At 46.7% G+C, this 14,913-nt stretch overlaps 1 protein-coding gene across 3 annotated transcripts in view; it reads right to left on the bottom strand.

The window, feature by feature from the left end:
• GFRAL (GDNF family receptor alpha like) overlaps positions 1–14,913 on the bottom strand; it is a 772,441-nt gene that overhangs the window by 214,502 nt on the left and 543,026 nt on the right. The gene's annotated exons all lie outside the window — the stretch shown is intronic.

The raw sequence follows: 14,913 nt of genomic DNA, 5'->3' as shown, positions 1-14,913 counted from the left end.
CTACCAAAGCCATAATACAATGGGAGATAAAAAAGAGAAAACGGCCCTAAACCTAGTTATCCCAGAAGTACACATAAAACCAAACCGTTGGGCATGGTGGTTTTGTTTTAGCACAGACAAACGAGTTTGTTTTGCACTATGCATAATATATGTTAAATTGCATTTAATGAACTGTTCCTGCGTTAGCTATTTCCTCTGAAGAATGTAAGCCACTGCAAACACAGTAAGTTAGAGACAGTGCTTTGTGTGATTCAGGGCGCAAGGGTTAATGGCCGCACAGGCTTGACAGCCTGCCCACTCTGTCATTCTCTCCCAGATGGTCAACATAACCCCTTCCTGTATGAGGGCTGTTAGGAGAGGTGAAGGGGAATCAGATCCTGTTTGCTTCTTCTGCGAGTTTGATGTCCTCATTTACTAGGTGTGTAGCGCCATGTTAATTTTAATTTTATTTTCCAAAGTTTTTATTAAAATTATTTTCTTTTCCACCGGTTAGAGATAGATCTGTCGTAGCGGCCTTATTCTGCTCCATTCGTGAGCGACATTAAAATGTTACTACCCCCTGCTGGGTAACTGGGGGAGGACTGGGGCAATAGTCTCATAGTTAAACAATTCAGCATACTTTCCCTTCTAATTTGAGTAAGGTAATAGCATTTATTGTATATTTATTTGATTGTGGTCGCGCTGCCTGACCTTAAGATACAGTCTCCAGTTCCTTCTCAATATGGGTTGCTTTGTAATCATGTATACCCAGGGAGTAGTCCTGAAAAGTTTGCTTCTCAGCTGGGTTAAGTCAGCAAGCATGGAGGACAAGGGGCCAGACAAGATGATACATGTTTCTAACTTCCAATAAGCAGTCTCCTTCGCAGTTTGACACTATGTCAGATCTGCCTAATCTTCAAAACTAGGGGGCATATTACCAACAACTAGCGATAAATATCGCTATGTTGGTTTAGCTGCGATATTTTTCTCGCCGAGCTGCGGCGATTTTTATCGCTTAGGAACCTTGCTATTATCAAGGTTTATCTCCTAAGCGATAAAAATCGTCCGAAATGCATGAATATCGCTGAAAAGTCAGCGATGTTCATGCATTACCGAGCTAATGCTCTTAGCCATGTTATCCACCTACCATTGGATAACATGGCTAAGAACTGCTCAGGGGCAGGTGTTAGTTTTTGGAGATATTCGCGCTTAGCGCGAATATCTCCAAAAGTTGGTAATAGGAGATAGCGATGTTAGCGACTGTTTCCAGTCACTAACATCTTGGGACGCCCAATTTGCATGTCATTAGTGATAAATATCACTGACATGCAAAGCGGGGCCCAAGATGGTCGCTATCTCCTACTAGCTGTGGCTAACTGGTGTTAGCGACAGCTAGGTAATAGGGAGATCATTTTATCTCCGCTTTCTTGGCTTTTAAAGCCAAGAAAGCAGAGATAAACCCCCTTGATAATATGCCCCTAGATATCTTGCAAGGAATAGTTAATAAAGCTGAGGAGGAAACTTTCAAAGCAAGAATCGATCCTTCAAATAGAAAGTTATTTACTATTCCTCAAGACACAAATTTTCCAGATGATGAAGCAGAGCAGAGGGGCTGGGACATGCAGGGGTTAGACTTCCCTCAAGTCGTTGTTCACATTAGGTCTAATTAATTCCTTCCTGCTTCATGTTCTGCTTCTGACATGGACAATTTGTCAATTTGTTTCACTCACTACAGGCACAAAGATCTAGAATCTTCACCCATTCACAAGGCTATCAGGAATCTGTTATCAAGAGAATGGGAAGATTCTTAGCTAAAATGTACATGCAGATTGGCTTTCAAGAAGTGTTCCTGGCCTAGTTGAAAATGGATTATTTGGTAGCTGGTTGTCTTCTGGAGGCATAATCATATCTGAGGGTGCATCCCTTTCTGATGCGTCAGATGAGAAGGCAGATAAAACAATTAAACATGCCTATGCAGCCTCGATCTATGCTTTTAGAACTAGGGTCTATTTTACCAATGCAGCACATGGAAAGGGGCGACCGAATCGGTCCCCCCGAACTTATGGCCGAGTGCCTCGATCCCCCCGGGAAGCCATTTTGGGCGGGAGGCGCGTCTCAGCTGGTATGCCCGAAGCGGCGTAGCTGGGGCGCGCTCGTTCCCGCCCTAGAGTGGGCTGGCCTAGACACCGACGCAGCCAGCCACGCCCTCAGGGGCAGGCAGGGGCGGGTATACGCCCGCCCTGAAGACGGATAAAAAGGGACGCAAGACCAGAAGACATCCTCTTGTTCTTGTGCTCTGAAGCTGCACCTCCTCGCTGCACGTGAGCTCGGGACAGAACGAAGAGCCAATTTTGAGCGTTTTGATCTCTCTCTTTGTCTTTTAGATACTTCGTCGAAAGGATGCCCAAGAAAGGAGCAAATGGAATGTCGACTGACCAGTTGGTTCGGGCACTCATGAAGGACATGTCCGAAATTAAGAAGCGGTTGGCGGAGCGAGACGGCGAGGAGGGATCGGGGCGTCCACCGGCCGGAGGGAAGCCAAAGAGGCCGAGAAGGGGGCCGGTCGGGGGAGACGTCCCGGTTCCCTGTTCTCCGCTCGAGGCGCCAGCCCCGGTACCGGCCCCGGTACCGGTTGAGGGGAATCCGATTCCCGTGATAGTCACCCCGACGTCTGCCGAAGATATGCCTCCCGAATTGGCGGCACAGTTAGCAGCATGGTTGGGGGACAGTAATGGGGGCGCCATGGCTACCGAAGCGCAAGCACTCATAAAGCAGTTGCGCGAGAAACGTGATGCAGCCAAGGTGCCCGCGCCGGATGCGGCGATAGACAAGCCACGAGGGTCGGAAGCAGCGTCCGGTGCAGGTAAGCGGCCATTGCCGATTGCAAGGGATGAGTCAACACCCTCTCGTAGAGAAAGATTGGGGCAACATGTTCCTTTGCCAATAAAGGAAAAGATTTGGGCGGGGGAATACGTTAACATTTTCTCCCTGCTCGTTGATCACTATGAGGTCGAAACTGTTAAGGGTCAAAAGGATCTGATGCATCCGAGTGTTTGGCGCGCAAAAATGGCTGCCTTTAAAGTGAATGAAAATATTGGTAACTGGGGGAATGCTTGGGGAATTTTCACGGCAATTTTGGGGGAACGTAGGCCTGATTTGCTCCCTGAATTTCCAGTATATCAGTCACGAATTATGGGGTACTCGACATCACACCAAGGTAACCAATGGTTCTGTTATGATAACCTTTTCAGGAAAGCGATGGAGCATAACAAAAGTTTAACCTGGGACTGTTACGATTCTTTAACATGGAATAAGATGAAAGAGTCGGGAATGTTGAAAGTGCCATTGGTGGGGAGTGCTGTTAGTGAGTCCTCCCGCCAAAATGGGGGGACACCCTTTTGGTCGGGTACGGGTACAGACGATTACCCGAGACCCGCCGGCAATACAGGGAAGAGGGGGTTCTGTTTCAATTTCAACAGAAGCAAATGTACTAGGCCCCCGGGATCTTGTAAGTTCAAACACGAATGTAGTGGTTGTGGGGCACCCCATCCTGAGTCCTCGTGCAGAGCCAAATCGGGTGAAAATGGGGGTAGAGGAGGCGCTAAACAGGTCTAATATAGTCCGAGGGGCGCCTTTACCAACCCCGATTGATACCCTGGCGATGATTCCCTGGCTCAGCGAATACCCAGATCGTACTTCTGCTGGGGTGCTACGAAACGGTTTTTCATATGGTTTCCGCATCCCGGTGGGTAACTTTCAGGGTGTCGGGACGTGCAAAAATCAACTTTCCGTCTTGCAGCATACTACTGTAGTACAGGATAAGATCCGGAAAGAGGTTACCCGAGGTCGGGTTGCCGGCCCGTTTCCTGTCCCCCCGGTACCGAACTTTGTTTGTTCTCCTTTAGGGGTGGTCCCCAAGAAGGACCCGGGTGAGTTTCGATTGATCCACAATTTATCAGCCCCTCATGGCCTTTCTGTAAACGATGCAATTAATCCAGAAATGTGTTCGGTGCGGTACGCATCATTCGATGAGGCCGTAGCCATTTTGAATCGCCTGGGGCCCGGGACGCTGATGGCGAAATCAGATATCGAGTCAGCGTTCCGTTTGCTCCCGGTATACCCGGATGACCAACGTTTGTTGGGATTCATGTTTCAAGGTTTGTATTACATGGACAGGTGTATGCCAATGGGGTGCTCGATATCTTGTGCTTATTTCGAGAAATTCAGTAGTTTTCTGCAATGGGTTTACACGAAGAAAACAGGTTTTCGGAATGTGATGCATTACCTCGACGACTTTCTGTTCCTTGGGGCCGCTCGGGATGATGAATGTGCCCGGGCCTTGACTGAATTTTGTGTTTTAATGAATCAATTTGGCGTGCCGTTGGCACCAGGTAAAACTGTGGGTCCCACGACTTGCCTCGAGTTCCTCGGGATCGAGTTGGACTCTAGTGAGGGTTGTTTTCGTTTACCAGCTTCCAAAGTATCGAAATTCAAGACAGCCCTGCAAATGTGTATCACTGCATCTAAAGTTACGCTGCATCAATTGCAGCAATTGGTGGGGAAGTTGAATTTTGCCTTAAGGGTGATCCCGATGGCCCGCCCCTTCTCCCGTTCGATTGCACAGGCGATGGTCGGCTTAAAGGAGGGTCACCATCGCACGAGGTTATCGGCCGAGGTCCGCCAGGACATGCGTATTTGGTTAGCATTTCTGGCGGATTTCAATGGTCGAGTCGTCTGGAACAAACCGGCCTTGTACTCTGAAGAGCTTGGTCTATGGACGGATTCAGCGGGAAGCATGGGTTTCGGCGCCATCTTCGGCACAAAATGGTCGGCACAAAAGTGGCCAACATGGTGGCACGATGAGGGGCTGACGAGTAATATTGCTTTCCTTGAGCTGTTTCCTATTTTGGTGGCCCTCAGATCCTGGCCCGATGGATTCAAAAATCATTCTGTCATATTTTGGTCTGACAATATGACCGTTGTAGAATGCATTAATAGTCAGGCAGCACGTTGTAAAATGATTTTGAGGCTGCTTAAAGAAATTGTCTTACTGTGTATGCAACTGAACGTGGTATTCAGAGCAAAACATGTCCCGGGGGTGATGAATCAGGCTGCTGATGCACTGTCTCGTTTTCAAATGCAGGCTTTCTCGGGTTTCCTTCCCTCAGCGGACCCCGAGCCAGCACCCTTTCCCGAAGCTCTCTGGTCTCTCGGTGCCCCGAACTTCGTTACCTCGTGGGAGAGAGTCTAGCACCAAGGACGAGGAAGGCATACGAAGGGGCGTTTCGGGCTTATTTGGCCTTTTTGGGGACTGAGAGAGGGGGACTTTGGGGGCATGAGGATTGGGTAGTACATTTTCTGATGTCCTTGCGTAAGGCTGGGAAGTCGGTGGCTACAGCCCAGAGGCATCGTGCTGCCATCTCCTTTGTTGCCAGGGCTCATAATATCCAGGACCCGACAGCGTCTTTTGCTGTACAGAAAGCGCTGCGTGGGTGGCAACGCCTTGAGGGTCGCAGAGTAGACGAGAGGCGCCCGATAGGTCTGGATAGGTTGTCCCAGTTGCTGGCCACACTCCCCGACATATGCTCGTCTCAGTTCGAGGCCTGTTTGTTCCGAGCCGCTTTTACGCTTGCATTTCACGGGGCTATGAGGATAAGTGAGCTGGTGGCAAGGAGCAAGCGGGATGTGGCGGGGGGTTTGTGCCGGGAACACGTTCAGATCAAGGGTGAGACTATGACGGTATCCTTTGTCAAGTCAAAAACCGATCAAAGTGGGGTGGGAGACTGCATAGTCATTCGCAGGATTCCAGGGTCCTCCATGTGTCCGGTGAGGTGTTTAGAGGATTACCTAGCACAAAGGGTGGCATCATGGGGGGGGACAATGTTGAGACACGCGGACGCCACCCCACTGACAAAGTTTCAGTTTCAGCGGGTGCTCGCGATGTCAATTACCGCAGCAGGCTTGGACCCGGGTGAGTTTGGGACCCATTCCTTTCGGATAGGGGCTGCCACTGAAGCTGCAGCCAGGGGTCTTAATGTGGAACAAGTAAAACGAGTGGGGCGTTGGTCCTCCAATTGTTATAAGAGGTATGTGCGGTTGCACATGTTGTGAAGCTGTAACAATGTACTCACGCTTCTTGTCTTTTGTTTGGTTTTCAGTTACGCAAGCCTTCGAGGCGGGGCGGACTATGCAGTCGACCCAACACCGGGCCAGCGGTCAGACATCACCGGCTGTGAGAAAGGAGGTGTGGGTCGTGGGCCACTCATACGTGAGGCGTGCCGCAGACGTATTCAAAGCAGGTGACATGATTCACGTAGCTGGGGAATACGGGTACAGGATGTCCTTCTACGGAAGGGGCGGTCTCTGTATTGACCAGTTTCAAGCTTACTTTGAGGGTTTGTTAGGGCGGATGAGGTCACCGCCGTCTATAGTCATAGTACATTTAGGGGGCAATGATTTGGTCACCACCGGTAGACGACTTCTCCTGGAGGCAATGCTTTCCACCGTAAGTTGGTTGGCGAGGAAAGTTCCGGGGTGCATAATTGCGTGGTCTCATATGATCCCACGAAAAGTGTGGCGGGGGGCTATTTCGATCCCTGCTTTGAACCATTCTGCTAGGAAACTTAATAACAAAATGAGTAGGTTGTTCCGTTCCAGGACATTGCATTCTATCTCGCACGGTTGTATTAATGATGACAGTATGTATATGGGGGATGGTGTGCATTTGTCTCGGGTGGGAAATGAGTTACTCATAGGAGACTTCTTAGCATGGTTAAAAACGTTGGAACATGACCTTTAGCTAGGAGTTTTGGTGGGGGGCCCGGATAGCCGGTCAACTATCCGGGCCTGTGGCGGTAAGGTCATGATCGGTGAGCACTAATTAGTAGATCCCTATGAGTGGGCGTCACCCAACACGGATGGGAGCGCTCGGGAGAGGTGGCCATTGGCCCCTCAATGGGGAGGCGGTCCCTTCTAAGGATGGGTCGCCGGAAGTAAAGGAAAGGCGGTCAAGGCCCCTTCCTTTGTAGGAGGGGTTACAGCCCCCTCCTGGGGAATTTCCCGGGGCCAGTGACATCTGCGACGGCAGATGCGGTAAGTTGTGTGGGGTTGGGATAAGGGCCACGATACCTTCTAGATACCTCACACGAGTATTCGAACGACCTTTAACTGGCGTCGAATTTTAGGTGCCCCCGTCAAGTCAAGGGAAATTGGTAGTAGTTGCACTTGAGGTACGCCTCCGTGCTGTCGCCCATCCCAAGTGGGAGGGGTAAGTCCGGTTAGGGATCTTGACACCGGTTATGACCTTGCCGTTGGCCCTTAAACGTTAGGTTGTACAATTTCAATATGTCGAGAAATGTTTTGTAGGTTGCTAGTTCGGCTAGGAGAACCTCTGTATTAGAGAATCTGTTAAGGTTAGCCAAACATCGCAATATGGTAATGAAATTGTACATAACATGAAACGTTTAATGTTTTAATTTTGTTTTAATAAATACGGCCGGGATGGTCACTCCATCCCACTTCCAAAAACTTCAAGAACTGTTTCCGGTTTCACTCCTTTTGGGGGTTGTGTTGAGAGGGGGTGGCGGGTATCTCGGCTATATGGAAAGGGGCGACCGAATCGGTCCCCCCGAACTTATGGCCGAGTGCCTCGATCCCCCCGGGAAGCCATTTTGGGCGGGAGGCGCGTCTCAGCTGGTATGCCCGAAGCGGCGTAGCTGGGGCGCGCTCGTTCCCGCCCTAGAGTGGGCTGGCCTAGACACCGACGCAGCCAGCCACGCCCTCAGGGGCAGGCAGGGGCGGGTATACGCCCGCCCTGAAGACGGATAAAAAGGGACGCAAGACCAGAAGACATCCTCTTGTTCTTGTGCTCTGAAGCTGCACCTCCTCGCTGCACGTGAGCTCGGGACAGAACGAAGAGCCAATTTTGACCCACCCACCAGCCCCTGAAGACAGCCAGTTGTGTATAATAAAGTTGATTAATTTTGTTTTGTTTTCGTTTCCAGGTTGTAATGCCATGTTGATTTTGAGTTAATAAAGAATGTTCGTTTTGAGTATGTTTGCCATTAAAGATATTCAGTTAGTGTCGAATTTTGATGTATGCTCTTTCAGTCATAGTGGCCAATGTATTCTTAGGTTGATTTGCACTGTCGTATTTATTTTGGTAGGCGGTAAGGTCATGATCGGTGAGCACTAATTAGTAGATCCCTATGAGTGGGCGTCACCCAACACGGATGGGAGCGCTCGGGAGAGGTGGCCATTGGCCCCTCAATGGGGAGGCGGTCCCTTCTAAGGATGGGTCGCCGGAAGTAAAGGAAAGGCGGTCAAGGCCCCTTCCTTTGTAGGAGGGGTTACAGCCCCCTCCTGGGGAATTTCCCGGGGCCAGTGACATCTGCGACGGCAGATGCGGTAAGTTGTGTGGGGTTGGGATAAGGGCCACGATACCTTCTAGATACCTCACACGAGTATTCGAACGACCTTTAACTGGCGTCGAATTTTAGGTGCCCCCGTCAAGTCAAGGGAAATTGGTAGTAGTTGCACTTGAGGTACGCCTCCGTGCTGTCGCCCATCCCAAGTGGGAGGGGTAAGTCCGGTTAGGGATCTTGACACCGGTTATGACCTTGCCGTTGGCCCTTAAACGTTAGGTTGTACAATTTCAATATGTCGAGAAATGTTTTGTAGGTTGCTAGTTCGGCTAGGAGAACCTCTGTATTAGAGAATCTGTTAAGGTTAGCCAAACATCGCAATATGGTAATGAAATTGTACATAACATGAAACGTTTAATGTTTTAATTTTGTTTTAATAAATACGGCCGGGATGGTCACTCCATCCCACTTCCAAAAACTTCAAGAACTGTTTCCGGTTTCACTCCTTTTGGGGGTTGTGTTGAGAGGGGGTGGCGGGTATCTCGGCTATAATCCCTTCTGCATGATATTCAAGATTGCCAAAGGAGATCCAGCAAGGTGGTGTTGGCACCTCAAGATTGTCCACGATGGAGCAAGATATGAGATTTTTGTCAGATCCATTTTTGATAGATGTGAATGGCAACTTTGGCTTCCAGAGCAGAAAATTCAGCCAGAAGGCAACTCTGGTTAAGGAACGGAAAGGTCACCAAACCACAGAGATCTCTGTTGACCCACATTCCTTTCTCCAGATTTAAGCTGTTTAGTCCTCAACTAGAGGATTGAGTAAAAAGTAGGTCATGGTGCTGTTTAATTCTTCTTTTATGGGCAGTGTATATTGTTTATGATGAGCAACTGCTCCTTTCAGGGGCGGGAGGCAGCTCTTTTAGGGCAGGGGTTGGGCTAGGGTGACAGCTCAGGTGACAAATCCTGGAAGCAGCCTAAAGCTTCCCTTAAGACTCCTTCATCCCAAATGTCACCATTATTCTGGGAAGGTGGGAGGAAGACTCCTCTTCTTCTTCCATGTTTGAGGGATGGCAAAAAAGAGCTCCTACAATCTACATATTGTGTCTGATGTATGCAGAATAGATTTCTGTTCAACTAAGGATATAACTGTCTAATAATCTTGGTCCAGAAGGCTTTGGTGGAGCTTTGCCCGGTTCTGGACTTGAAAAGAGTAAAGCACCATATTCCTTACCTGAAGTGCAAAATGATGACCATCCAGTCAATTATTCCTTTTGTTCACGAGGGGATGTTTCAGACCTCATTAGTCTTGTTAGACACCTACTTGCACATCCTGTTGCATCCAGACTCCCAAAGATGTCTATGGTTTGCAGTTGCAGAAGATTTCCCATTTTTACATCCTGCCCTTTGGCCTTTCTTCAGTCCCAAGAATCTTCCCAAAGACCTTGGCTTCTCTGGTGGGCAATCTGCATGTCTTTGGAATCTTGCTTTTTTCCTACTTTGATGATTGGTTAAGTTTCTTTTTCCAAAACATCAGAAGCAGTTTCTCAGGTGTGTGGGATTTTGGAAAATCCCTGGTTTTTGCTGAATCTGATTAAAAGCAAATCTTAATCAGGTGCAGGACTCCAATACATCAGAGCTGTGTTCTGTACAGATCTTGGAGCAGTGTTTCTCTCTCTTCTGAGACAGTAGAAAATGACCTTTTGGCTCCCAGCCCAATTACATAAATGTTCAGCAATGATGAGAGTCCAATTGACTGTGCAGGAGGACAAAACAGCTGTCCTTCATCTATTTCATCAGGCTTGCTTAACTTCTCATCTATCCCCTAATCACTAATCTTCTTGCTCATTGAATTGGAACCCATCATCCCAAGATTTGAAAGCAGAGATTCTAGTGACCCAGTATGTAACTGAAAAGATGCAATAGTGGTTGATTCCATGTAATTTGAGCAAAGGGATTTCTCTTTCACCTCCTCCTTTGATTATAACTTCAGATGCCAGCAGCAAGGTGTAGGGAACCACCCTGGGCATGTTTTCTGTTAAAGGGTTTTGGTTACAGGCAAGCATGGGCGAAAAATCCGTTACGCTCGCGGATTTTGCGGATTTTCTGTAAATTCGCGATCCGCGAACGCTCGCGAATTTACCAAAAATCGGCAAATTCGCACGCAGCGGATTTTTTTTTCTTGGTGATACAATTTTGCGGCGTGCGGTGTAAGTTTGCAATTGCGAACATGTAGGTGCGGTGGGCAGCAACAATCTCGCACTCACGAAATTACAAAATTTGCAATTCTGCACAAGAAATCCACTAGCAAGCAGCATAGACCTTCTGAAAATGATGATTTTTATCAGAATAACTCCTCAGGTTGACATTTGCCTGCCCTTTTTTGGATTTGGGGCCTTTTGACTTTCTTTAGATCACTTTTGGATTAGAAATAAACTTTCACAAGTAAGTTTGTTTGGGGCATTACATTTGCTGTTCTGCAGAAAAACAAGTTTTGCTAAACTGAAAGCACTCAGCAGCAGGTGCAAAAGTTCAAATTCATCATTAGTAACCATTCCCTGTAGTGCTTCCTGACTGGGGCTCCTCCAGAGTTCAGTTGCTAGTTGCAACAATTGTATGACCCTATTCGCAAATACACAAATTCGCGAACGCCAGATTCGCAAAATTCGCCCACGCTTAGTTACAGGCAGAGCTTCTGACCTTGGAAAGAACTAGCTGCAGTCTTCAAGGCCCTGCTAGCTCTCTCTTCCCATTTATAGAATCAATCGGTCCTAGTTCGAATGGTCAATCAGGTAACCAGATCGTACATAAAGAATCTAGATATTTCCAGAGTCCCTTTTCTGAATTTGTTGGTAAAAAAGGGGAACACATGGGCAGAACTAGGTCTCCGTTCTCGCTCTGGGGTCTATTTTACGGGTATAGAGAATGGGCCTCCCGACAGTCTGGGTTGAGTCTTACCATTTTTGATGGAGTTGTCTCTGTCTCCCGAGGCATTTCTGTCCATGCAGGAGGATCTGGCGGTTCCATGGCTAGATCGTTTTGCCTCTCAAGGGGTGCTCTCAGCTTCTGCAGCTGGCAGTACTCCCAACCATATTGTATCCATCTACGTGTCTACTTGTAAGTTTCCCATCTCATTCAGTGAGGGACCGCAGAGGACTAGTGTTAGCAGTTTGGAGGGCGAAAGGGGCAGTTTCTATTCAAAATTCTAGGAGACTAGTAACTCTTAGAGTCTACGAGAGATACTGTAATAGTTTTTCCTCCTGGTGTCTATCAAGGAATCTTAGGACTTCTTCTTGTAAGGGAAATTTAGTACTAGTGTTTCTTTAGAATGGTTTTCTGTTTGATTTGGCTCTCTTCACTCTACAACACCAGTGGTCCACTTTCAGTGCTGATACAGGTTTGGAATTTAGTCAGGTTGACAATCAGTGAAAGGGTTATTGAGGAGTTTTGCCTTAAGATGACCAGTTTCCCATTCTCCATTTCCATCCTGGAATCTCCTATTAGTCCTACATTGTTTGAAATAAAGCCATTTTGAGCTTCTAGAATCTGTCAATCTACATTTCCTCACATACAAAGTATTTTTTCTAATGGCCATTATTTCAGGGAGAAGAATGAGTAAGACTGTGGCCCTTCTTTCTCATGACCCATTCATATGTTTTTTGACAATAAGGTGGCTGTCAGAATAAACCCTCCTTTTGTTTCCAAAATCTCTACATATTTTAATTCTTAGCAGGATTAGTCCTCCCTTTATTTGTCCCATCTCTATCTTTGGTCCAAGAGAGACTGTGATACACTCTGGATCTACATAGGGCAATAGCAAACTGTTTAGACAAAACATCGTCGTTCAGGAAAATAGATGCTCTTTTATTGACTTTTTGCATTGCAGGGAGAGGTCATAATCCTCCTACTTCTACTTTTAGCAGGTGAGAAAAGGCAGCTATCATTATAGAGCAGGAATACCTCTTCCCTCTATGCGGCAGGGCAGATCCACGGGCTGCTTTTAAAGGAACATCTTTGAAAAACATTTGTTCAGCAGCAACATGGGCTTCGCCCAATACCTTCATTTCTCACTATAGACTGTATATGGGAGAAGTGATCTCCTCTTTATTTGGGGTACCAGTTCTGTCTCCTGTGACTTAACTGCTATAGAAAATAGAATAAAATACATTTTAAAATAAAATTTCTGAATAGAAAAAAAACGTACTGGATTTAGTAGTGCCACAATGTGTCCAGTTCATTGCAGTGCTAAGTCCAGCTTTGGATACGCTTACTTGGTGACTATGAGGAGGAAGACTGGCGAGATGGTAATGCTCGGATTACTTCCTCTTCACAACATTAGTCCCATGGGTTGGGATGGTGGATGAAATTGCTGCTTCTCGTTTTGTCTTTTCCTTGTCTTTGCTTTTACAAGATCTGATTCTCTCTCATCCCTCCTGAGAGACCTGACACAGGAAGTGGTTGGGTCGATCTTATTGGGAGGGAAAAGTAATATTTTTAATTTGGCACTGGGGACGCTTGGCAGCCCGGAGGAAATGCTTACGGGGTCAATTTGAGGTGCAAGTCAATGGCTCGAACAAATGAAGTTTACTGGTATGCATTCCGAGCAACATCTTTTAATTGTATTCTCACACAGTGTCTTCATTTTCGTTATACACGTTCGTTCTAACATAAAGCTGTGTCTGTTATATGAGAAATAAAATCAATATCGATTGAAATCTTTTGTGCTCCTTTAAAAAATTTGAAATATAGGAAGATCCCATCAGTATTGACACAAAGAAACGAACATTGAAGATTTAAATAAGGGCATGCGGCCAGATGTCTTCCGGGCGAATCAGATAGGTTTCTCGCTGCACACGTTCTGCTACCCTCCAAAGCCCTTACTTTGGAAGCACGTAATCTTCCCTGGAGCATTAAAGCTCGTTCGAAATTTGTTTACCGTGTTTTCGCATTACAATTACAATTGTTGGCTATTCAGCACAAGAAGCATGACCTCTGTCTAATCTTTTATTCAATGCACTGGTCGTTTTCCTAGTAGTCAATAAACAATCCCGCTCACTGTTGCCCCTGCATCCCAAGAACGAAAGTGTTTCCTACCAATGTTTCCACAGTGTTTCCAACGCTGGATCTATAACACAGTCTACATTTTTGCAGGACTGTATCAAACAAATTGAGCACTAGGACAGCTAATTTATGGGCAGCATCACAAAACATCTTTAACTGGCGTTAAATCATGTCCTGGGAGCAAATATCTTGTACCCCCACGTTAGGAATGCAGATTTGAGGAGGTGTTTATTTGTGGATGTTTGTGCATATCTTTATGCATGCACAACAACAGAGCACCTTGGGGCATGTTACCAAGGGCCTTATCGCCGCTTTAGCGGGAATTTTTCCCGCTAAAGCGGCGATAATTTTATCGCCCTATTACCTAGATGTCGCTAACACCAATTAGCAACAGCTAGTAGGAGATAGCATTCATCTTGGGGCCCGCTTTGCATGTCAGCGATATTTATCGCTAATGACATGCAAAGTGGCCGTGCCAAGATGTTAGCGACTGGAAACAGTCGCTAACATCGCTATCTCCTATTACCTGCTTTTGCTAAGCGCGAATATCTCCAAAAACTAACTCCTGCCCAGAGCAGTTCTTAGCCATGTTATCCAATGGTAGGTGGATAACATGGCTAAGAGCATTAGCTCGGTAATGCACGAATATCGCAGACTTTTCAGCGATATTCATGCATTTCAGCTGATTTTTATCGCTTTTGAGATAAACCTTGATAATAGCAAGGTTTATCTGCCACTAAGCCAACATAGCGATAATTATCGCTAGTTGTTGGTAATATGCCCCAATATTATTAAACAAAGCAAAATAACGACACGAACAAAGGATAACAGGACACAGCACAACAAAACAGTCAAAAAAGAATAAATACAAGTTGGGCCATATGTATGAACACATTTTCCCATGGACACACAATGGGTAAAACCCTTTAATACATCTGGCCCAAGAAGTTCAATACAGTGTCAACAGTAGTACAATGAAACATTGCAGCACCACAGCAAAACGCAACAAAATAAACCTGCAGAAATATTCTTGTCACACATTACCATTTTTCATAATACGGTGTTAAAATGTGTTTGCAAAAAGCCCTTCCTTACACACCACCAAGGTCATTGAATAGCACAATAAACAAAGTACAAAGCAACGGTAACACAATGAAATAGGGCGTCACCAAAAGTGAAATAGAGCAAAAACAGCAAAGCCTATAATTTACACAACAGATGCAAAACAACCAAAATTTTCTTCCTGGTTCTAGGCACAGGCTCGAAGAATGCACTGGGGCCAATCCTAAAGCTGCAGGAAAGGAGCATCAGGACTGGCCTGATCGCCTGCAACTTGTGCTCCCAAGCAGCCTGAGAGCCTGTGCCTCGTCTCCCCAGCCCTAGCAGCACACGTGGGGCTGGAGAGAGCTTCACTGCGCATGAGGTCTAAATAACTCCTGCGCATTGAAGGGTTGCATTTGAATTTTTTTTCCCTTTCGGAAATGGACAGCAACTCATGGTAGTCAACAAC

The sequence above is a fragment of the Lissotriton vulgaris genome, chromosome 6, assembly GCF_964263255.1.
Source record: "Lissotriton vulgaris chromosome 6, aLisVul1.2, whole genome shotgun sequence".
NCBI classification, from domain to species: Eukaryota; Metazoa; Chordata; class Amphibia; order Caudata; family Salamandridae; genus Lissotriton; species Lissotriton vulgaris.
The sequence above is the reverse complement of the archived record's forward strand: the minus strand, read 5'-3'. Positions and strand labels throughout refer to the sequence as shown.